Below are 24,285 nucleotides of genomic sequence, written 5' to 3'. Positions count from 1 at the left end.
CTTCCCCTATTGGTGCCAATAACCCTTTTGTCTTTTCGCCCATAGTATTCTGGCTGCAGCCACTGCACCAGAGTTGCGTGGTCAGTGTGTCAGCCTACTGAATGTGCGTTGAACTTCCCATCAGTATGACTGTAGAATTCCCATGGAGGATCACACCAATGGTGACTACTAATCGGACATATGCGGCTAATAGTTAAAAGTATAGAACTACAAGCCTTAAGGCATATTGAACAGACAATAGGTTATGTAAATGTAAGGGTTATTTATCCTCACTAAGGGAAGATTCTGAATGCATAGATTGTATGGGGAGGGACCCTGAAGGAGTGGATTGTTGTGAAGGTAGAATAATTTAATCAGGCCTCCTCACCTGCCCCTCCAGTTGGGGGTGGTGCAGTGCATTCTTTGTAAATAAGTCATGTGGGTGGAGTTAGTGTGCATGCACAGTGCCATGACTTGGCTGGCATCTAGTGCCTTGGGCGTCTGTCCCACATGGCCATGCTCTCAAACCTACAGTTCCAAGGACCTTTTGGCCAGTTACCTATCTCATAGATCTGTGTGTGAGGGGTCTGGTGACCCAGCCTGGCGTGTGAAGGGTTTGTGACCCAGTCTGGACAATGGGCTTGAGGGGTCTGTGAGCATCAGACCCAGCCTTAGCCCTAGCTCGATAATTGGCCCAGTCAGTGCAGTATTACTAGCAGGTAAAAGAGCTTGACACATACTGATGCAGGAAGTTAGATAGAGACAAGAGCAGGAGGAGGAAACCTGGTTATCTGCAAGTGGGAAAACCGGTTCCTGAGAACATAGGCTTGCACATGCACAAAAGTGGCCACAGGAGACAAAGACAATTCTAGACAGGGAGCACCCCCTGCATTGGGTGCCATTTGGTTGGACCAATGAGCCCCCTTCCAGTGAGAGCACCATTTGGTTACACCAATAAGCTCCCACCAGCTAGGGCACCAATCACTTTAGCCAATAGGACAGAGACTACATTCAAGGACTCAACCAATGACCAAATCACAAGAATCCAGCTAAGAGGACTTAAACACCCCCTGGGAATGTAACCATCAGGGCTCTTGAGCTACTCTCTCACTGAAGCCTGTTCCATCCCCTCCGGAGTGTATTCTCGCTCTGCTAAGTAAAACTGCTCATTGCTTTTCGCCTCTGGTGTGTCTCACCCAATTCTTTGTTCAAGACACCAAGAACCCAGACGTAGCCAGCAGAACCTGGAATTTCCTATAACAATACAAAGAGGGGCAAAAAGTGCCATTGAGTTTTGTCAGGGAGTTAAAACTTTGTTAGTTTTCTGAATTATGTGAAATTTGAGGTATTTCTCAGCTGTTAATGTTGTGAATTGTTTTTGTTCTGATTCTAAATAAGCATTCCTTTCCTAACTAATTTTGCATTCACATTTTGTGTTCTTTTTAAAAAGGGGCTCTCCAAAACTGTATCATCTTTAGGCACAACAAAACCTGGATCCACCCTCACATACATGCCTACACATGCACATGCACACAGACTCCAGAAAATTCCTAGAATCACAAAACTACCACAGATTTATTAAAAGTTTGTTCCAGGGGCTGGCCAGTTAGCCCCATTGGTTAGAGTGAGGCCTTATAACACCAAGGTCAAGGGTTTGGATCCCTGTACCAGACAGTTGCCCAAAAGAAAAAAAAAAAAAAAAATCTTGTTCCAAAGAGAATTATTTTTACTAATAAGGTAATTTTACTAATTAAGCTAATTTTCCTGTTGGTTCCCCCTGCCTTCAGTTCCTTTAGTGTCACCCCCAAAGAAATTGCAGAGGACAGCTTTGGGCCATTTTTCCACCATTCCCTCAGACAGAAGGGGTGGTTTTCCTTCCTCTTCAGTCTTTTATTTTAAGATTGTCATCATCTGTTATGCAAAATAAAAAAAAAAAATCAAACTTTCATTTTTTCTGTTCATGTTCCATGAGCTAAATAAACTTTGTTTTGTTCTATTGACATTTATGGAAAGAGATTTTTTTGGTCTGTTGCTCAAAGTTAAGCAGATGCAACCTGCAGAGAGGTACCTCGTGCCTTTGCATGTACAATAACATCCTTGTTGTCTGGGAGGTCCTAGTCCCACCATAGTTTTTTTTTTTTTCTGTCAGGCTGTCCTAGAAGAAGAAATGTAAGAGGCATAGGGTATGCCAGATGGTGAAAAATAGGTTTACAGCACCAAAATAGTGTTGTTTTTTAATTAAAAACTAGGCTAGTGTTGAATGCCAGAAGCTGAGAAACCCAGCTCTGAGTAAGAATCTCCACATTTAGCATGAGTTTTGGCACATCTGCCCCTCCCACAAGGCAATGCGGGTGGGCCACCAGCCTGCCCAGGGGCGTTGCTAAAGGCTGGCTTCTGCTGTGTGGGATCTGGGAGGCCCAGGGCCAGCTTGTCCCTTTTGCCTTCCTTTCCCCTCACCCCCAACACCATCAAACCCAAAGTCCTCAGCCCTGTGCTCTCTGACTCACCTGCATCTCCTTCATACTGGATTCTAACGTCCAAGAACCAGTAAGGCTGGAACCTTGAGCCTGGTAAGGCTGGAACCTTGACCTCCAAGAAGTCCTAGGCTTCTTCAGCATCACTGATGATAACAGCTATTTTTAGTAGTTTCCTCCAAACCATTAGGGACTGGTCTCCTCCAAGCTCCCCAACTTAGAGGAAACCAGAATTCAAGAGGGTTAGGCTCTTCACCAACAAAGTCCTTATTACCTGCATCTTCATGCTCTGAGTCAGGTAGCATTTGCTGCAAACCAGCTACCACAAAGCTTCATGCCTTAAGACACCAACTGTTAATTTAGCTTTCTGTTCTGCAGGCTGGCAACCTGAGCTGTGCTCAGCTAGCCCTTGGCTCATGCCCACATCTGCCAGGTTGGCTGGGGACAGGCTGGTCTGGGATGGCCTCAGCTGGGTAGATTGTCTTTCATCTGTGTGGTCACGTATCCCATGCAGGCTGGCCTGGGTTCATTCACAAGGAGGTGGCGGGGGTACAGAACAAGCAGAAACAGCAGAAAGGCTCAAGTCCTCTTGACACCAAGGCTTGGACCAGGCACAGTGCTGTGTACTCAAGTCCTCAAAGCAGGTCCCAAGGCCAGAGCAGTTTCAAGGACTACACTTCTTATGGGAGGCGCTAACATGCATTGAAAAAGAGTGCAGGTACAGGGAGGGTAATGATTGTGGCCATTTTTCTTAAAAAAAATTTTATTGTGGTAAAATATACATAATAAAGTTTGTCATTTTAGTTATTTTCAGGTGTATAGTTCAACATTCAGCACATTCACTGTTGTGCGACCATCACCATCATTCATCTCTGGAACTTGTTCATCTTCCCAAACTCAAACTTCATGCCCATTCAACAATAACTCCTCTTCCCCCTCCTCTCAGCACCTGGCAACCTCTATTCTACTTTATGTCACTATGAATTTGACTATTCAGGGCACCTCAGATAAGTGGAATTGTGGCCATTTTTGCAAGCAATCTACCACCTACTTTTGAGAACAGGTAGGTTTATGGGGCCCCAAATTCTTCACCATCAGCTTCTGTCCCACATCTGGGGTGTAGCTATCTTTCCCAGAGTCACACATAATCTCCAAGATGCCAAGCCTCCTAGGGTGTGGTGGTAGAAGGTCTTATTCTGCCTGAAGCTCAGGGTTCAGCTCAGAACTGGGTGGAGGGGGCTGTCAGTGCCACAACTTAGCACAGACATGCTCAGGCCCCTCCCTCTTATCCCTGCAGTGTCAGTTCCACCACACTCCAGGGAGCAGGCCAGGTACCTCTCACGTGCCCTGGCAGGCCAGGTTGTGGAGGGATCAAGAGCCCCACTGGCTGCCCAGACCCACTGCACTCTCCGCACCTCTGTGCAGTTGTCCCTGGGCTTACCAGGAAGACAGCCATGTGGCTGACCTCTACCACATGGCACTCTGCACACAAAGCTGTGGACACCCTGCACAGGGGGCTACTGAGGAGCCTCATCCCTTTCACTGACCTTCAAGTCCCCTGTGGTAGATGGAGGAGAGGCAGGAGGGAAAGGGATGTGGAACAAGGAGGAGAGAGGAAAAGCAGAATGAGGGGTGTGAAGAATTGAGCCTTGCCTGAAGAAAGGCCTGGCCTTGGCCCCTGGCTCCTGGGAGGTGATCTTTAAACCCTTGGAATGTGGTGCCTGGTAAGAGTATACTTGTTTACCTGGGGGCCTCGGGCCATGTCAGATATTCTAGCAATGTGATTTATGGGAGCTTTGGGTCACATGGTATCAACTCAGCTTCCAGAGGTTGAGCAGCCAGCCATGTCTACATGAGTGAGCCCCAGTAAAAACTCCAGGCACCAAGGCTCAGGGGAGCTTCCCTGGTTGGCAATACTTGGTAATTATTGTCACACTTAGTTGCCAGGAGAATAAATGTTGTTTATGACTCCACTGGGAGAGGACAACTGGAAGCTCTGTGTTTGGACCTCTCCTGGACTCTGCCACATGTGTCTTCCCCCTTGGTTGATTTTCTTTCTTTCTTTCTTTTTTTTTTTTTTGTGGCAGCGGGCCAGTATGGGGATCTGAACCCTTGACCTTGGTGTTATAACACTGTGCTCTAACCAACTGACCTAACCGGTCAGCCCTTTGATTGATTTTAATCTATGTCCTTTCACTGTAATAAGCCACAACTGTGAGTATAACAGCTTTCAGTGAGTTCTATGAGTCCTTCTAGTGAATTACCAAACCCAAGGCTGGTCTTGGGGACCCCCAAACTCTGCAGTTGGTTTCAGAAGTGACAGTGGTCTTGTAGACTGGTGCTTACTTTTATGAGAAGGTATACGGGTGGAGACTGCTGTCATGTTAATAGCAAATGCAAGAATAATGTCAATGCCCTCAGTCAGGTAGGGTGCTTCTAGAAGAAATATCATGATGGCTGCCCAAGGAGAACCCTAAGTTTGGTTCAAACTTGGTTGGTGATGGTGGTACTAGAAAAACTACATTTGTTAAATGTTATTTGATCAGTCAATTGGAGAAGTATGTAGCCATGTTGGGTGTTGAGGTCTATCCCCAGAAGACCTATTCAGTTAAGTGAATGGGATGTAGTGGGTCAGGAGAAATTTGGTGAACCGAGAGATGGCTATTATATCCAAACCCAAAGGCCGGCCCGTGGCTCACTCGGTATAGTGCGGTGCTGATAACACCAAGGCCACGGGTTCGGATCCCCATATAGGGATGGCCGGTTTGCTCACTGGCTGAGCGTGGTGCTGACAACACCAAGCCAAGGGTTGAGATCCCCTTACCAGTCATCTTTTTTTTTAAAAAAAAAGATGACTGGTAAGGGGATCTCAACCCTTGGCTTGGTGTTGTCAGCACCACGCTCAGCCAGTGAGCAAACCGGCCATCCCTATATAGGGATGGCCGGTTTGCTCACTGGCTGAGCGTGGTGCTGACAACACCAAGCCAAGGGTTGAGATCCCCTTACCAGTCATCTTTTTTTTTAAAAAAAAAGTCAAATGTTGGTAAAAATGGGAGTCAGCTTTTACCCAGGAATATTGGTAACCTGAGAAGAGGTGTTGGGTTAACCCATCTCTCCAATAAACCTGAAGAACGGCCAGGCTAAAGCCATCTCAAAGACTCACATTTACTGAGGGTTTTAAAAGAGGGGGATGAGGGAATGGAATATGGGAAATGAAGAGTAGGAGAGAGGGAGTCATGAACCATTGGTGCTCTGTGCAAGGAGTCAAATGCGAGGTCTCACCAAGGCTCTGTCTGGTTTCTGCTCCCGTCCCTTCTGTTATCTCAAGGTCCTGCTGGAGGGGTGAAATCAGCATAGCTTTATTGATGTCTTCTTTTGTTTCAGGGTCTGGATAGTACATGCAGATCTGCAAGTCTGCAGCTCCATGCTGTCTGCAAAGCAACTTTACATTCATGTAAATAATGTCATCTTGCCCCATAACGAAGATATCAAATAACCATGGGAAAAGAGGGAACTCGGGGAAATGCATGCCAAGAAAAAAACTGTGTCCTTTCATGTAGAGGGTTAGAAATCTTGATTCTCATTTGATTTTCAGAATAGGGTTTTTAGGTAATGCATGTAGGGGACAAAAGTCCTTGATTTAGGGGACAAAAGTCTACAGACAGTGTGGCAAAAGCCCATCTAATCATTGTTTAGGGATGGGATTATGTACTTTGGCTGTTTAACATACTGATTGTTGGGCCAGCCTGTGGCTCACTCAGGAGAGCGTGGTGCTGACAACACCAAGTCAAGGGTTAAGATCCCTTTACCAGTCATCTTTAAAAAAAATAATAATAAGGGCCGGACCGGTGGCGCACTGCTACAGTGCACCACTTGGGAGCGTGGCAGCGCTCCCGCCGAGGGTTCGGATCCCACATACAGACCGGCCGCTCACTGGCTGAGCGAGGTGCGGGTGCAACACCAAGGGTTGCGGTCCGTTGCCGGTCACGAAAAAAGACAAAAAGGAAAAAAAAATAATAATAATAAAATAGCATACCGATTGTTGTTAAAATATGTTTTTTTTTTTTTAAAAGATGACCGGTAAGGGGATATCAACCCTTGGCTTGGTGTTGTCAGCACCACGCTCAGCCAGTGAGCCAACCGGCCATCCCTATATAGGATCCGAACCCGTGGCCCTGGTGCCATCAGCACCGCACTCTACCGAGTGAGCCACGGGCCAGCCTAAAATATGTTAAAGTAATTGTTGTAGGGAAAAATGTGAAAAAAAGTTTGCTAAGGGAAAGCTGTTGGTGGAAACTTTAGAGGCAATTATCATAAGAATAACTTTTGCTTAAATCATTTGGGGACAGGTTATATTTTGGGTTAGATAATGATCACAGTCTTATCAATTTAGCTTTTCACAAATTGTACTTTGGAATTGTACACCTTGTTAATTTAAATGATGTGGGCCAGCCTGTGGCTCACTTGGGAGAGTGCGGTGCTGATAACACCAAGGCCACAGGTTCGGATCCCATATAGGGATGGCCGGTTAGCTCACTGGGTGAGCATGGTGCTGACAACACCAAGCCAAGGTTTGAGATCCCCTTACCAGTCATCTTTTAAAGAAAAATTTAAAAACAAACAAATAAATGATGTTACTAGTTTCCATTGTTTAAGCTATACTTAGCTATAGATAACTTTTGTCACATTGCCCATGTGTTTTTCAAAAGGATTGCAAACAAGAATAGAGCAAACTAAACCAAAACAAAAATGTCCTAAATGTAAAAAAAAAAAAAGAAAAAAGAAAAAAAAAGAATTTCATTGGTCAAATCAATGCAGATCTAAATTTGATATAAAAGTCAATCCTATTTTGGGAAACGTTCAAGGCAGCACCAACTCCCACACCCCAATGAACAAGAGGAGTCGAATCCTCAATGCTCAGGCTCAAGTCTGGACTCCTCCCCAGGGCATTTTCCTCCCCCAGGCTCTGAATAAACGATCAAACAGTTGTTAACTTAACCCTAATGAAGGTATTATTTTAGATGAAGCAAGACAAGTTAAGTAAGGGACAGCAAATTTCTCTGGTCCACTACCTTTCAACACCCCTAGTATTATATTGGGCAATCCTAAATACTCTATAAATGATGTCCAAATTATTTCAGAACTAATTCCACCTAACAATCTGGGACCAATTCATGTTATGATAACCAGTGCAGGATATCATGTAATTCCTAAAGGAACTCAGATAGCTCAACTTATTCTTTCTTCTCCGTTTCCTGAAACAAGGTCTAAACTTCAACCTCTTGCTTCTCCTGACACTTTTTGGATACAAAGATTAGATAATACCCAGCCACTGTTGACATTATCTGTTGAACAAAAATCAATTACAGGATTGGTAGATTCGGGGGCCGATGTTACTATAATTGCTAAAAAGTATTGGAATCCGTTATGGAAAACAGCTTCTTCACCAGTTAAACTTACTGGATTAGACAGGTCCAAATTCCTTCACCAGAGTATAAATCCTTTGTTGTGTATCGGCCCCGAGGGACAAACTACCTCCATTACGCCTTATGTTCTAGATCTCCCTCGAGCTTTATGGGGTTACAACCTCCTTACTCAGTGGGATGTTTATATTGGGACATTTCCTTCAAATTTATCATGGTGGCCACTGCCTCACTCCTGTCACTCAAACTACAATGGACCCCTGGTCCTCTGGTTTGGGTGGAGCAGTGGCCTCTTAAAGCAGAGAAATTAAATCAAGCTACTTTACTTGTCAAACAGTTACGAATGGGACATTTAGAGCCATCTCAGTCCCTGGAATACTACTGTATTTTGCATTCTTAAAAAATCAGGAAAATGGAGTTTATTACATGGTTTAAGAAAAATTAATGCTCACATTTTCCCATGGGGGCTCTACAGCCTGGGCTCCCTAGTCCAACCCTCATTCCTAACAATTATCATTTAATTATCATAGATCTAAATGATTGCTTTTTTACCATACCTTTACACCAAGAAAACAAAGAAAAGTTTGTCTTCTTGCTTCCTAGCACTAATGCAGGAGCACCTGCTCAAAGATATCAATGGAAGGTTCTCCCTCAGGGCATGATCAATAGCCCTACCATTTGTCAAGACTTCATGGATCGATCTATTCAACCCACTTGTGAAAAATTTCCAACTGCTCTTATTTATCATTATATGGATGATATTCTTATTGCTCATGGCAATCTGGAACTTATCATCACAAATTTATTTACATTTAATCAAACAAGTTAAAAATGGTGGTTTACAAGTAGCTCCAGATAAAATTTTTAAAAAAAGAGCCTTGGAGATACCTTGTTTTTTTGATCACTCAGAGAAACATAGGACCACAAAATATATCTTTCCATATACAGCCCCGTACTCTAAATGATTTGCAAAAATTGCTTGGCCATATTAATTGGCTCTGCCCTTCCGTGGGTGTTCCTACTTATCAATTACAACATTTGTTTAATACCTTAAAGGGAGACCCTGATTTGTCTTCCCCTCATTATCTGAACAAGCAAAATTAGAATTAAAACAGATTGAATCCTTTTTACATTCTAGGCAATTAATGTGCATCATTAAATTTCAAATTATTCATTTCATTATTTTAAATACCCCACATAGTTCTACAGGTTTGCTTTGTCAGTTTCTTCCTCAGATAGGAGTCATTGAATGGATTTTCTTACCCCATCAACAAAAAAAGAAATTATATACTAAATTAGAACAACGTATTCATTTACTCACTAGGGGTAGACACCATCGTCAAATGCTTACTGGGTATGATCCTGATATCATTAATCCTGATTTTTTTTTTTTAAGATGACCAGTAAGGGGACCTTAACCCTTGACTTGGTGTTGTCAGCACCTCGCTCACCCAGTGAGCTAACCGGCCATCCCTATATGGGATCCAAACCCATGGCCTTGGTGTTATCAGCACCGCACTCTCCCGAGTGAGCCATGGGCCGGCCCAATCCTGGTCTTTCTAAAACTGATTTTTACACTGCCCTTGAACAATCAGTCTTTACAGATAACAATGGCTGATTTTATTGGTAAGATACAATTCTCATTACCCCATGACAAAATCTTGCAAGGACTTCAATTATTGCCTATTCAATTAAAAACCTGTTTATCCCCTGTTCCTCTCCCAAAAGCACTGTCTTTATTGATGGTTCTGGCAAATCAGGAAAGGGATCTATAACATGGAAGGAACAGGGAATCTGGAAACATTTTGTTGCTATTCATCACTACTCTGCTCAAAGGGCTATTGCAGCTTTACACCACTTTCCCACTCAGCCACTTAATTTAGTGGCTGACTCTGCCTATGTAGTTGGGGCCTTATAAGTTATTCAAGATGCATCTATCCATGAGGAAAATGATCTTTTATTTGAAATGTTTTGACGTTTACAAAAACTTATTCAGAAAAGACATCACCCCTTTTATGTGACTCATATACGTTCTCAATCAGGTCTCTCTGGCCCTCTATCAATTGGAAATGATATGGCTGATCACTTTTTTATGTATAATAATGCTTTGCAAAAGGCAAACTGATTCTCATCAGTTTTTCCATCAAGGGGAATGAGTTTTGGCTCACGTGCATCGGGTTTCTTATAAACAAGCTCAAGACATTGTTCGTGTCTGCCCCGATTGCCAGAGGTTTTCTAAATCTAATTTTCCCAGAGGAGTTAATTCTTGAGGAATAAAAAGTGATGAAATTTGGCAAATGGACGTCACTCATTATGACCCTTTGGACATCTTAAATGTTTACATGTTATTGTTGACACTTACTCTGGTCTTATTCATGTTACTGCCCAAACAGGAGAAACTGTTAAACCATCTGTTAAAAAACCATCGTCTTTCTGCTTTTGCCACCATGTGAATTCCAAGTCCAATTAAAACAGATAATGTGCCAGCATACACTTCCAATGTCTTTCAATTATTCTGTGACAGCTGGAACATTAAACATGTCACAGGAATCGCATACAATCCCACTGACCAGGCAATTGTAGAAAGAGCTAATGGCTTTCTTAAATCTCAATTAAATAAACAAAAGAGGGGTAATATAGTTATAGGAATGGCTCCTCATGAACAGGTCTTTAAGGCTTTGTTTACTCTAAATTTTTAAAATTCTCAAAATTTAACCACCATAGAAGGACATTTTATTCCCACTGAGGAAAGACCTAAACCCTTGGTTTTATACTGCCACCTGCTGATGGGACCACAATGGTTGGAGCCTGTTGAATTTTTAATATGGGGAAGAGAGTCTTCTGTTCTTTCTCCTACAGGCCCCCTTTGGATACCAGCAAAGGCCGGTTGCCCATATCATGTGGCACCATGTGGGCTAGAAGCCATCCGAACTCCAACGATGCCAGAAAACCTGTTTCTAGCCATGCTTGCTCATGTAACTATAAATTGCAAAGGTCCAAAGGTAACATGCCTGTTCATAATATATGGGCTTTTCCTTTTTGTTCAGCCTTCTGTAAGTGATAACATTTATTGGACCCTTGTTTTGAATCCTCCTGGTTTTGATCTGCTTACTTGGGATGATTCAGAGCCTCCTCTTTCATCTAATGATACTGCTTACACTGGAGGCCTCCTGGTCCATTACAAAACTGCAAAATAAATTCTAGTAAGAAGTGTCATCATAATGGATGGCACAAACTTTTTCATAATTCATATTTCCTTGTTGAGGAATTGCCTTTATGTGTAGTGACTAATTTTACTGCTAGCAACTTTTGCATTCCCTTTCAACCACAATGGTATATAAATCATATTTTTACAGCTTTTAATTGTATTATAGCTGTGAAACATCAAAATTTATTCAAACTGCAGGAGTCAATGGAAATTCTAAATGGGGAAATAATCATCCTAAACCCAATATTCCTGTTTGTTCTCACCCCTGGATTGCTATTGCAGATGGTCTGGACCTTAATTGGGTCTCTTGCCATTCAAATAATTTTACAGAAAATAAATTATATGGTAATCAGACTTTAGAAAATTGGGGTCCATGTGATTTATTGATACTGGATTATGATACCATCGACTTGGTTATGATCTGCACCTCTCGACCATATATATTTGCCATCTCTTTTCAGATACCTGTTATTTCAGTCATTAATTTCACTTCCTGCTAACTATACTTGGTTTAATCTTAATATTTTTTATATGTTTATACTAAAACAAAGAGCAGAAGCATGGTTGCCAGTTAATCTTACTCGTAAATGGATGGGGAATTCTGCCCTGGAGCAAGTCACCTCTGCTCTAGGGCAAGTTCACTCTAAGATTCTTGAGCATTCTTATCACCTCCATAATTGCTGCTACAGCTATAATTGCTACAGCAGCACTGTTCTCATTCTATTCAAACAGCACAGATAATGAATGATTATTTTCAAAATGTAGCTTCTGAGTTCCTATCTCAAACTAAAATTGACCAAGGAAACTTACAAAGATTTTTTTTTTTTTTTTCAAAAGATGACCGGTAAGGGGATCTTAACCATTGACTTGGTGTTGTCAGCACCATGCTCACCCAGTGAGCGAACCGGTCATCCCTATATGGGATCCGAACCGGGGCCTTGGTGTTATCAGCACCGCACTCTCCCGAGTGAGCCACGGGCCGGGCCGGCCCCTGGAAACTTACAAAGATTTGATGCCTTTGAGGCAGCTGTGTCCTGGATTGGTGAGCTCCAACAAGCTTTTTGGACTCAAAGTCAACTTAATTGTGATGCACAATATTGCTCCATGTGTATAACTTCGATTCCTTTTAATTCCTCCACTGCATGGAAGGATGTACCAAGATTATTACATGGAGCTTTTTTTTTTTTTTTTTAAAGTTGACTGGTAAAGGGCCGGCCTGTGGCTCACTCGGGAGAGTGTGGTGCTGATAACACCAAGGCCACGGGTTCGGATCCCATATAGGGATGGCCGGTTTGCTCACTGGCTGAGCGTGGTGCTGACAACACCAAGTCAAGGGTTAAGATCCCCTTACCGGTCATCTTTTAAGAAAAAAAAAAAAAGTTGACTGGTAAGGGGATCTTAACCCTTGGCTTGGTGTTGTCAGCATCACGCTCAGCCAGTGAGCGAACCGGCCATCCTTTTGTAGGATCTGAACCGAACCTGTGGCCTTGGTGTTATCAGCACCGCACTCTCCCGAGTGAGCCACAGGCTGGCCCATTACATTGAGCTTTTCATTCTGATTTACATGGAGATATTCAAAACTTAATAATTAAACTTCATCAACAAATGAAACGGCTTCAAGAAGAAGCTCAAAAGATTGCTAGTAATCATTTAAATGATTTGGCCCATTGGCTTAATAGTACCCATTGTTTTTCTGGTTTAAACTTAAGACTTTGGATTATTGCTGGAATTAATGTCTTATGTATCTTGTGTTTTTTTATAGTGATTAAACTGTTATGTTCTATGTTCTAGCTGACTCTTCTTCCTCAGAATATCCTTGTTTCCACCCTTGACTCTGACCCCTTGATTTCTTCTGATTTTTTTAATAATTAAAATGGGGGAAATGTAGAGGGCTAGAAAACTTGATTCTCATTTGATTTTTAGAATAGGGTTTTTAGGTAATGCATGTAGGGAACAAAAGTCCTTGATTTAGGGGACAAAAGTCCACAGATAGCATGGCAAAAGCCTATCTAATCAATTCTAATCACTGTTTAGGGATGGGATTATGTACTTTGGCTGTTTAACATATTGATTGTTAAAATATGTTTAAGGAATTGCTGTAGGGAAAAATGTGAAAAAAATATTTGCTAAGGGCAAGCTGTTTGTTGTTGGAAACTTTGGGGACAATTATAAGAATGTAACTTTTGCTTAAATCATTTGGGGAGAGGTTATATTTTGGGTTAGGTAATGATCACAGTCTTATCAATTTAGCTTTTCACAGATTGTACTTTAGAATGTCACCTTGTTAATTTAAATGATGTTACTAGTTTCCATTGTTTAAGCTATACTTAGCTATAGATAACTTTTGTCACATTGCCCATGTGTTTGTGTGCTTTTGAAATGATTGAATCAACTGATTTTTCTTGTGAAACTTCCTTGTCTTTACAATAAAAACAGAAGCTAACTTTGAATCGGGGCTGTGCCCAGTTTTCTCCCACTAGCAAAGGAGTTGCTGAGGTGCAGTCCCTTTGGGTTTCTCATTGCACTCATGTTGCCCTGAGTAACCCTTTTTTGCATCTCTGTTACACAGAGAGAAGTGTAATACTTTAAAAATCTTTTAGAGCCCATGTGGTTTTAGGTCCCAACATGACTACAGTCCTGCTCACACCAACATCATCATAATGTTGTGTGTAATATCGAGTGTTAATTACAAGAATGCGCTGCCTAATTGGTATAGACATCTGGCCTAAGTATGTGAAAACATCCCCATCATGCTGTGTGACCACAAAGCAGATAGTAAGAACAGGAAAGTGAAGGCAAAATTTGTCATCTTCCACCTAAAGGAGAATCTTCAATACTATGACACTTTTGCCAGAAATAACCACACTGCTCTCTGGGCTTGGACCTAGTTCACAGCAGCATGGCTAAACACACCAAGGTCAGGATCATTGGTAAATATGGGACATGCTTTGGTGCCTCCCTGTGGAAAATGGTGAAGAGAATTGAAATCAACCAGCACACCAAGTACACTTGCTCCTTTGTGGCAAAACGAAGATGAAGAGAGGAGCAATGGAGATCGGGCACTGTGGTTCCTGCATGAAGACAGTAGTAGCTGGTGCTGCCTGGACCTACAACATCACTTCCCATGTCACAGTAAAGTCCACCATCAGAGGACTGAAGGAATGGAAAGACCAGTGGAAGGTCTACCATTTGAGATATCACTAGCATGTAATAAATGAGTTAATTTATGTAAGAAAATTGAAAAAAAAAATAACCACAACTTTTTTTTAAAAAAGGTGACCAGTAAGGGGATCTTTACCCTTGACTTGGTGTTGTCAGCACCACGCTCACCCAGTGAGCGAACCGGCCATCCCTATATGGGATCCGAACCCTTGGCCTTGGTGTTATCAGCACCGCACTCTCCCGAGTGAGCCATGGGCTGACCTCTTAACCATAACTTTGAAAAGCCCTTCCTTTGACTTGCTAGAAAATGAAATGGAGACCTGCTATGGGTTAAATGTGTCCCCCAAAAGTTCATGTATTAGAAACTTGACTCCCATTGTGACAGTGTTAAGAAGGTGGAAAATCTAATTATAGTTTTTGAAAGGTGGGGCCTTTGGAGCCGGCCCGTGGCTCACTGGGGACAGTGCGGTGCTGATAACACCAAGGCCACGGGTTCGGATCCCATATAGGGATGGCCGGTTCGCTCACTGGGTGAGCATGGTGCTGACAACACCAAGTCAAGGGTTAAGATCCCCTTACCGGTCATCTTTAAAAAAAAAGAAAAGAAGAAAAAAGGTGGGGCCTTTGAGAGGTGATTAGATTGGGATTGATCCATTCATGGAGCAATGGGCATGGTCCTGATGGCTCTATAAGGAGGAGAGTGAGTGAGCAGGTTACCTCTCTTGTGCTCAGTCCATTCTCACCATGCGACACCCTGAATTGCTGTGGAGAGTCACCACCAAGAAGGCCCTCACTAGATGTGCCCCCTCAACTTTGGACTTCCCAGCCTTCAAAATTGTAAGAAATAAACCACTTCTTCATTAGTTACCCAGCTTAAGGTATTCTGTTATAAGCAACGGAGATGGACTAATACAAGCTCCTAGCTTGGAGTCTGTTGCCATGTCTGCTCTTGCTCCACCAGAGGGTGTCATGGACCCAGCTTCAGCAGCGCAGTGTAGTTGAAGTGAGCAGGAGTGAAGCCATGTTGGGACTTAAAACCACATGGGCTCTAAAAGATTTTAAAAGGACACAGTTTTTTTCTTGGCATGCAGTTCTCTGAGTTCCCTCTTTCCCCCTGGCTATTTGATATTGTGAACTTTGGTTATGGGGCAAGATGACATTATTTACATAAATGTAAAGTGCTTTTCCAGCCAGGCTGGAGCTGCAGTCTTGTGATGAGACTCATACTATCCAGACCCTGAGAAACCAAGGAAGACATCGATAAAGCTATGCTGATCCCACCCCTCCAGCAGGACCCTATGATACACCAAGGGTGGGAGCAGAAAACAGATGGAGCCTTGGTGAGACTTTGCACCTGGCCCCTTACACATCCCCTCCCTCCTGCTTTTCATTTCCCACATTCTATTCCCTCATCCCCCTCTTTAAAAACTGCTCGGTAAACCTGAGATTTTGAGATGGCTTTAGTATGGCCATTCTCCTTCAGGTTTACTGGAGAGATGGCTTAGGTTAGCACAACATCTCTCCTCAGGTCACTGGTATTCCTGAATAAGAGCTGACTTTCTATTCCACCCACATTTGACTTTTGAGTGGTTTGTTTTTGTTTGGGGCAGGCAGCCAGACTTGAGTTCACAAACAAGATTTTGACAAGCCACGGCCAGGAGCTGAGTGCCCTGGGGTAACAGATTTGGAGATGCAAGCCAGGGTTTTTATTTGGGGCAGGCAGCTGGACTTGAGCCCTGTAACAGTATGAGCATGACTTAGAGGTTGCTCAGACAACTGCTCTCCCAGATGAGCATGGGGAGAAAATGAGGCTCCAGAGCCCAGCATCCAAAGTCTGGTGTGCAGGCAACAGTGCCGCGCTGTGTTACGCAGCTTCGTCTTTGGGATACTGAGGTGGGTAAGTGGCATATTCTGAGTGAATATGTCAGTTCACAACCAAAAACCCTTCATTTTTTAGACCTGCATATTTAGCTGTTTGGGAATGCATTTGTTTCCTGCTTGAATTTCCAATATCAGACTGCTACTGTCGCATCACAGGACTCAGTGGTAAAATCTCATTTTTTACTCTCATTCCCATTCCTTTTCATTTAGAATCAGAATAAAGTTGTGTTTCAAATATCGTAAAAAAAGAAAAAGAATAATGGTCATAGCTGTGTATTACCAGAGCACCTATAATTCCAGTGACAGCTGTAATAGCTAGAAAATGGCTGTAGGGAAGCTGTGGGTCTCAGGTGGCAGGGCAGGGTCCCTGGAATAGTCACCTCCATCTCCTTTTGAGGGCCCCACTGTGGTAGAGTCTGGTTGTGAGTTTCAGTCCCCAAGGGTGATGAGCATGACAAGTGACAACTGCCAGGCAAGCAGGGCCAAGGAGGACTGTGACATTGGACACTATTTCAGTGGCCCCTTCCATTGCGGACAGGGTCCACGGAACTGCTGGGGGCAGGGGTTCTTCCAGGTGCTTAAGGGCTCTGGGCTGACCAGGTGTGGCCACCAATAGACAGCGATGTGGTGAGGTGGCCTGGTAGGGCAGGGCCTCCACACCGTTCCTTGAAGCACTGTCTCCATGGGTTTCAGGTGTCTGCGTCCCTTTTGGCTGGTGTGTGTAAGGTAGAAAAACAGAAGAGGTGACAAAAGAATCGACCTCTACAGCAAGAGCAGGCTTTACTAAGGATAGAACCTGAGAAGGGCTCCTCTCGCCACCAGTAGAGTCCAGCAGGCAGAAGGGCAGAGGCTGGTGTCATCAGAATGGGGAAATGAAACCACATGGAAAATGAAACTCAATCATCCATCTTGTTCTAGTCCAGTGGTGTCATTAAGATGGCGGTACTGGCCTCCTGCATCCATCATTCCGGACTCAAAGAGGTTTAAGGACAAGGGGCAGTGTCATCATGTCTGGCTACTTCCTGCTGACAAGGGGGCGCTGTGCAGTGTGCAGACTGGGATCTGAGGAATTGCAGGAGGAGTGTGGCTTTGTACTGTTCCTTTGAAGCCATATTGGAAATGGCCATGATCTGTTTCTGCTCATGAGTCATTGTGGAGGAACCGGGAGAATTGTTCTAGAAGGATAGGTCCTGCGGATAGCAGAAGGAAGATTATTACAAAGGGAATTAGGATGGGGAGCAAAATGAGTAATAGCAATAAGCCTTGAGACCATCCAGTTGGTGGAGTTTTTAGGTTTGTAGCCTTTTCCTGATTGAAAAAGAGCATGGTAGGGATGATTAATCTTCCACTTCCAGCCATTGGGTTATTTGAGTGGGTGGGAAGTCCCTGAAGTGTCCTCGTAGGTAGCAGTTCCAAAGAAAAGATAGAAGTGTATCCTCGGAGACTAGGATTTTGGGTGTGTTTGTAAGGACAGAGAGAATGAGATCATAGACCTCCCCTGCAGCTGACATAGACATCAGCCGGGGACAGCTCACGGTCGGTCGAATGTGGGCTGGAGTAGTCAGGCCCCTGTGGTTCTGGATTCTCGCTCCTCTGTGGGTTCCTCGGGTATCCTTGTCAGCCTGATAGACATGGCTGTGAGAAGCTGAGGGTGTTCTGAGAGTTTTGAATTGAAGTCTGGTACCTTCTTTAACCTGGAAAAATGAACTGAAGCACTTGTGCCTGATAATTTTGTTGTGGTTGGGTGGTTAGAAGTACCTGATGTGGGCCTGTCCACTTAGGTTGAAGAAGTTTTGGATTTAAGTTTTTTAGGAGAGAGAACCTAGTCCTCCAGCTCGATGTTAAGAAGTAGAAAGGGATTGGAATAGGGTTTTGGTGGGTGGGTGTTAGCATATTTGTGCAGAAGTAACCAGGTATGGTTTAGGGCAGGTAAATAGTCTCCCAAGGGGTGAGGATTATAGGGGAAGTTTACCCAACAGAAAAGGTCTTCTATATGTGAGCTGAAAGAGACTAAGGATTGCACCGATGTCAGTTACTTTGCTACCAGAAGGGGGTGACATATTTTGGGAAGATGGATTTCTGTTAATAGACCGGCCTGGAGTGGTTGTTGAATAACTGGCTTAAGTTTCTGGAGTCCCTCTTTACTGACTGGATATTGGGCTTTGTGAGAGAACATGGAAAGGTTTTTGTTTATTTATTAATTTATTTTTTTATTTTATTTTATTTTTTAAAGATGACCGGTAAGGGGATCTTAACCCTTGATTTGGTGTTGTCAGCACCACGCTCAGCCAGTGAGCGAACCGGCCATCCCTATATGGGATCCGAACCCGGGGCCTTGGTGTTATCAGCACCGCACTCTCCCAAGTGAGCCACCGGGCCGGCCCTATTTATTAATTTAAAAAAAATTTTTTTTAAGAAAATGTAATATTTTTATTTTATTTATTTTTTTAAAAAATTTTATTTTGTCGATATACAATGTAGTTGATTATTGTGGCCCATTACCAAAACCTCCCTCCCTCCTCCGTCTCCCCCCTCCCTCCCAACAACCTCATATCGGTTCACTTGTCATATCAACTTCAAGGAATTGTAATTGTTGTGTCTTCTTCTCCCCCACCAGTTTTTTATTTATTTATTTTGTGTGTGTGTGTGTGTGTGTGTGTGTGAATTTTCTTTCTCCCAGCAGGTCAGATAGCTCCAAACCGGGCTCAATAGGGGTTTTTGGAGGGACTGGAGTGGACGGGGCCCCAGTGGGGGCCTCGGGTTTGGGCAGTTACTTGCCTAGTGCCCTGGTTTACTGCACCTGAAGCAGTTACCTGGGGGAGCAATGGGAGGCTTACCCTGAGCCTTGCCTTGAGATGTTCATGGTTTCTGATTTTCCTTGATAGCAGCAGCCAGCAAGGGGCATTTGATTTGGTCATGTTTTAGTTTTTGAGTTTTAGATTCCTCCTCTCTGTTTCAGGGTCAAGGTTGGTATTGCGGTCGGTGAGGTGAAACATAAAAAGTGCAGGGCTTTTGTTAGGTTCCTGAGTAACTTCCTTGATTTTGTTATAATCGACTGCTTTTTTTTTTTTTTTAAAGATGGCCGGTAAGGGGATCTTAACCCTTGACTTCATGCTGTCAGCACCACGCTCAGCCAGTGAGCAAACCGGCTGTCCCTATATGGGATTTGAACCCATGGTCTTGGTGTTATCAGCACCACACTCTCCCAAGTGAGCCACGGGCCGGCCCCGTAATTGACTGCTTTTTAAAGAAGCCTTTTATATCCCTTCTATGAGACATGTGAGCATGTGACCTCTCTTGGAGATTTTAGTTGATAGTTCCAATCTGGGTCAGTGCATGGATCTGCTATGGGACCCAGAGGATACTGAGTTGGGTCCTGAGTGTGCATGGTGTCTGCATGGGCTTGGGCTGCAGTCCAGACTTGCTCCTACTTGTCTGGGTTTAAAGTGGAAGAGAGGATAACATAAATGTCATGTCAAGTGAGAATTTTCTTTTATATATGTATATATTGAGAAGGATCTGTAACATATGATCTTAATCGCTTCTCTATTTGAGCCATATCAAAGGAAAAGGGAACATGGACCCAAATAATGTCCCCAGTTCCTGCCACCTCCTGAAGGGGAAGAAAAGGGGAAGGGAGGTGAGGGTTGTTTGCACATTCTGGGATTTTAGGTGAAAGGGAAGGTGACAGTCCACAAGAACAGATTAAGGGAGGAGAAGGTATTGGGGACAGGCGGTGGGTGGCAGGGCAGTTAGCCTTGGTAAATTAAATAACCAGTGTTTCCAATTGTGTCCTGTTACAAGAACAGATCCTTATTGAACTCATGTAAATAACTATATTGCTATAAAATAACAATACTTATGAATAGTTTTAAAATCATGATGGGATCAAGTAAAGAGAAAAGTAAATGTTTGAACTGTTGAAAAGAACCATCAATGTTTTAAAATAAAGAAATGGTAAAAACCCATAATTTTTCCAGTTAATTCAGTTTTATGTAATTAACTTTTGTTCTTTTGACCTTGGTTAGTAATTTTATAAACCCATTACTTTTTTCATTAGAATAAGCTGTATCTGTTAGTTTAGGACATAACACTTTAAAGTTATAATTCAATCAAGATTATAACTGATAGTATTCATATCAATAGATGGATTTCTAAGAACCTTACACAGTTTTGGAACACATATTCATAACATCTCAGTGTAACCAAAAAAGGTCAAACATTATTTTTCATTTTGACAATGTTTTCTATATAGTTTAATTTATTAAATAAGCCAATTTGTTTTGATACATTATATATATATATATATATATATATATATACCTTTTGAGAAGCTCCAGGGCCCTTGGAACCCCTCAAAGTTAGTTCAAGTCAAAAGGATGAGTTTTCAGAATTTAGTTTTGGAAACTTTGTCAAATAACAAAGGCTTAAAACACTTAGTTAAATAACATTACAAATCACTACAAAAATAAAATCAAAGTGACAAAGAATTTTAAAGATAGAGAGCAACAGACACAAGAAATTATCTTGATAAAACATGGAATAAGTTTTCTAAGCATAAATTTACCTGTACATACCATTATCATGACTTATTCAGACTTTCTGTTTTTGTCCTTTACCTTTTACTTCCTAAATAGCCAGTTGTTTTCCTCTAGGACAAACATACACTGTACCAGATGCTTTTTCACATAAAAATCATTTTCTTTCATTTTTAGCCGTCCTAACCACAACTACATCTTTATATTCATAGATTTTTTTTTATATCACCTCTTCTCCTATGTATTTGTTTTTTCTCTACCAATGGTAAATTGGCCCCATTTGCCTAAAACATGTACAGGATGATCTTTTAGTTTTTGGCTGGGTTCACAACTTAAAAGCCTCTAGTAAAGACAAATGTAATCCTGTTTGATTAGTAAACCCCAGGCAAAGATGTGTGCTGACAGTTTTTTTACAAAAACATTTTTTATATATTCAGGAACCTTAGGATCTAGTAAATGGGGGTTAATTTGTCAGAGCAGATTATACAAAGCCCAGTTTGGTCCTCGCTATTTTTACCAAATAGATATTTATGGTCTCCCAGCCAAAAACTTGGTGTATTGAGTAGTTTTCAAAGGTCTCTATAGAAAAGGTTTAAGTTATGAGGAAACAATCTTGAGTCTGCATGAATTATAGGAAATATCTCCTATTGAGTGTGGTGCTGATGGCACCAGGGCCATGGGTTCAAACCCCACATAGGGATGGCCTGTTTGCTCACTTCACAGAGCGTGGTGCTGACAACACCAAGTCAAGGGTTAATATCCCCTTACCAGTCATTTTTAGGAAAAAAAAAAAAAGAAAATGTCTCCTATTTATTGTTTATTTTTTATAGTTTACATGAAAATTTTAAGAAGGAAACCAAATTTTAATTTTTGTACCAGTAAAAACTCTGACCAATCAAGATTATTAAACTTAGGAAGTAAGCAACTTAGAATTGTTTCATATTAATATTTATAGATAAAAATCATTTTTAATTTCTGAAGAGACATGTTTTTAATTTTAACAGATCCAAATGTATTGTTTTCTTTGTATAAAACTCACGTTTCTGTATTTTATCAATATAACACAGCTTTAAGATTTTAAATTACTGAGAAGGAATTTTGAAACTATGACTATCTCATTTATAAGCATTTAACCCATTCATGTTGGTTTAATTTACTCATATCAAGCTACAACACCCTTATCAACCAATATTAGCTAGGGCCTTTAAGATAGTGGACATAGGTCCCCTTTCACTAGTCATCCTGGGTCCCAAGTACTCACATGGCATTCAGGGCCATGTGCAATCCAGAGAGGCCATGTGGAGCTCAAGGGAGAGGGCAGCATTCACAAAGATAATGTCTAAAAGATATTGGCTCTCTCTGCTCTCTCTTCTTCCACCACCTTGTGGTGTGGGACCCCTGGATCACTGTTGCCACCACCATATGGACTTTGGACTTCCCAGCCCCAGAAATCCCCCCTCCCCATACTCAGCCAGTACCAGATGCTGTCAATCCAGCCTTCAAGTATTTCTTGTGTAGGCGCCCTTCTGCCACACCACCCCAGACATCCCGGACAACACTCTCCTAACTGGCCTCCCTCTCCTCTGCAACTACTTCGATGGCAGAAAAGACAGTCCCTAGCATCACTCTCTCCCACAAATCAACCGATGTACAACTATAAAAACATAACATCAAGTGCATACGGAACAAGGAGATGTCCAGCAGGGGAGGCAGAAGCTCCGTGGAGACCACATGCCCTGTGGGGCTGCTGTCACGTGATCCAGCAGATAGGATTCACTGCAGCCTTCTGGCTCCATTCCCAGCTTGGCCCAGTGCGCACAGAGCAGAGAGATGTCTGGGAGGGGAGGCGGGAGCTCCACGGGGAGCACACCACCCAGCCCAGTGCGTGCAGAGTGGGGAGACATCCAGCGGGGGAGGAAGAAGCTCTGCAGAGAACACACTACTGCTGCACAATCAAGCAGCCTGACCCAGTGTGTACGGAGCAGAGAGATATCCAGCAGGGGAGGTGGAAGCTCCGTAGAGACCACACGCCCTGTGGTGGGGCTGCTGCCGTGCAATCCAGCAGCAGGTAGGCTTCACCACCACCACCCAGCTCCATCCCAAGCCCAGCCCAGCATGCACATAGCAGGGAGACGTCCAGCAGGGGAACGGGAAGCTCTGCAGAGACCACATACTCTGCGGTGCCTCTGCATATCCCTGCAGCCTGGCCCAGTGCATGCAGAACAAGGAGATATCCAGAAGGGGAGGTGGAAGTTCAGCAGAGACCACACACCCTGTGGTAACGCCCCATGACCCAGCAGCCCGGCCGGGACCAAGCTGACCAGAGAGTTGGCTCCCTGGAGCGGCCCAAGACCCGAGGCAACCACACATGCAAGGCACGAGTGGCCAACTGAGCAGTCACTGAGGTAGCCATACCAAAATGGCAACCCCAGCAAAATCTTAGTCAGACAATAGTGTCAAACCTGTGGACTGTGAAACCCCCTGCCACAATGAATAAACATCAAAGGAAAGATACCAGAAATATGAAAAGTCAAGAAAGTCCACCACCAAAGGCTAATAACTCTCAAGCTCTAGATCCTATAGAACAAGAAACCCTTGAATTGTTTGACAAGGAATTTTGAGTGATAATTCTAAGGAAACTGGATGAGATACAAGAAAACTCAGCTGGACAACATGATGAAATGAGGAAAAGTATACAGGACCTGAAAGAAGCAATGTACAAGGAAATCAATGTCCTGGAAAAAAATGTAGCAGAGCTTGCCAAACTGAAGAATTTATTCAGTGAAATAAAAAACACAACAGAGAGTATAACCAGCAGGCTTGCGGAAATTGAAGAGAAAACCTCTGAACTTGAAGATGGGCTGTTTGAAATTACACAGGCAGACAATAAAAAAAGAAAAGAAAGAAGAATCAAAGGCATTGAAGAAAATCTGAGAGAGATATCAGACAACCTTAAGCGCTCAAATATCCAAGTCATGGGTATTCCAGAAGGGGAGGAAAAAGGAGATTGCATTGAAAACATATTCAACAAACTAATGGCAGAAAACTTACCAGGTATACGAAAAATCACAGATCTTCAGATCCAGGAAGCTCAAAGATCCCCAAACGTATTCAACCAAAAAAGGTGTTCTCCAAGACATGTTATAGTCAAATTGGCAAAACTCAAAGAAAAAGAGAGAATCTTAAAAGCTGCAAGAGAGAAGCATCAAATCTCCTATAAGGGAGCCCCAATCAGACTAACAACAGACTTTTCATCACAAACCCTAAACCCCAGAAAGGACTAGGATGATATATTCAAAATACTAAAAGACAGAGACTGTCAGAAAAGAATACTCTATGCTGCAAGGCTATCCTTCCGAAATGAAGGGCAAATAGTATATTTCTCAGACAAACAAAAACTGCAGGAGTTCACCACCACACGACCACCCTTACAAGAAATTCTCAAGGGAGTGCTGTGTTTGGTTCCTCAAAAATAACTATCACTGCCATAAAAATCCAAGAAAAATCAAAACCCACTAGTGTAAAAAAAATGGCACACATGAAGAGAAAACAAACAAACATGCTATCTACAACCTAAGGAACCAACAAACACAGAAAACAAACAGTAAATCAGAAAGCAA

At 42.8% G+C, this 24,285-nt stretch overlaps 1 pseudogene; it reads left to right on the top strand.

The window, feature by feature from the left end:
* Positions 1–4,906: 4,906 nt before the first annotated feature.
* LOC103600853 overlaps positions 4,907–24,285 on the top strand; it is a 77,595-nt pseudogene continuing 58,216 nt past the window's right edge.

This window comes from Galeopterus variegatus, unplaced genomic scaffold (genome assembly GCF_000696425.1).
Source record: "Galeopterus variegatus unplaced genomic scaffold, G_variegatus-3.0.2 Scaffold105, whole genome shotgun sequence".
NCBI classification, from domain to species: domain Eukaryota; kingdom Metazoa; phylum Chordata; class Mammalia; order Dermoptera; family Cynocephalidae; genus Galeopterus; species Galeopterus variegatus.
This window is presented reverse-complemented; position numbering and strand designations above follow the sequence as displayed.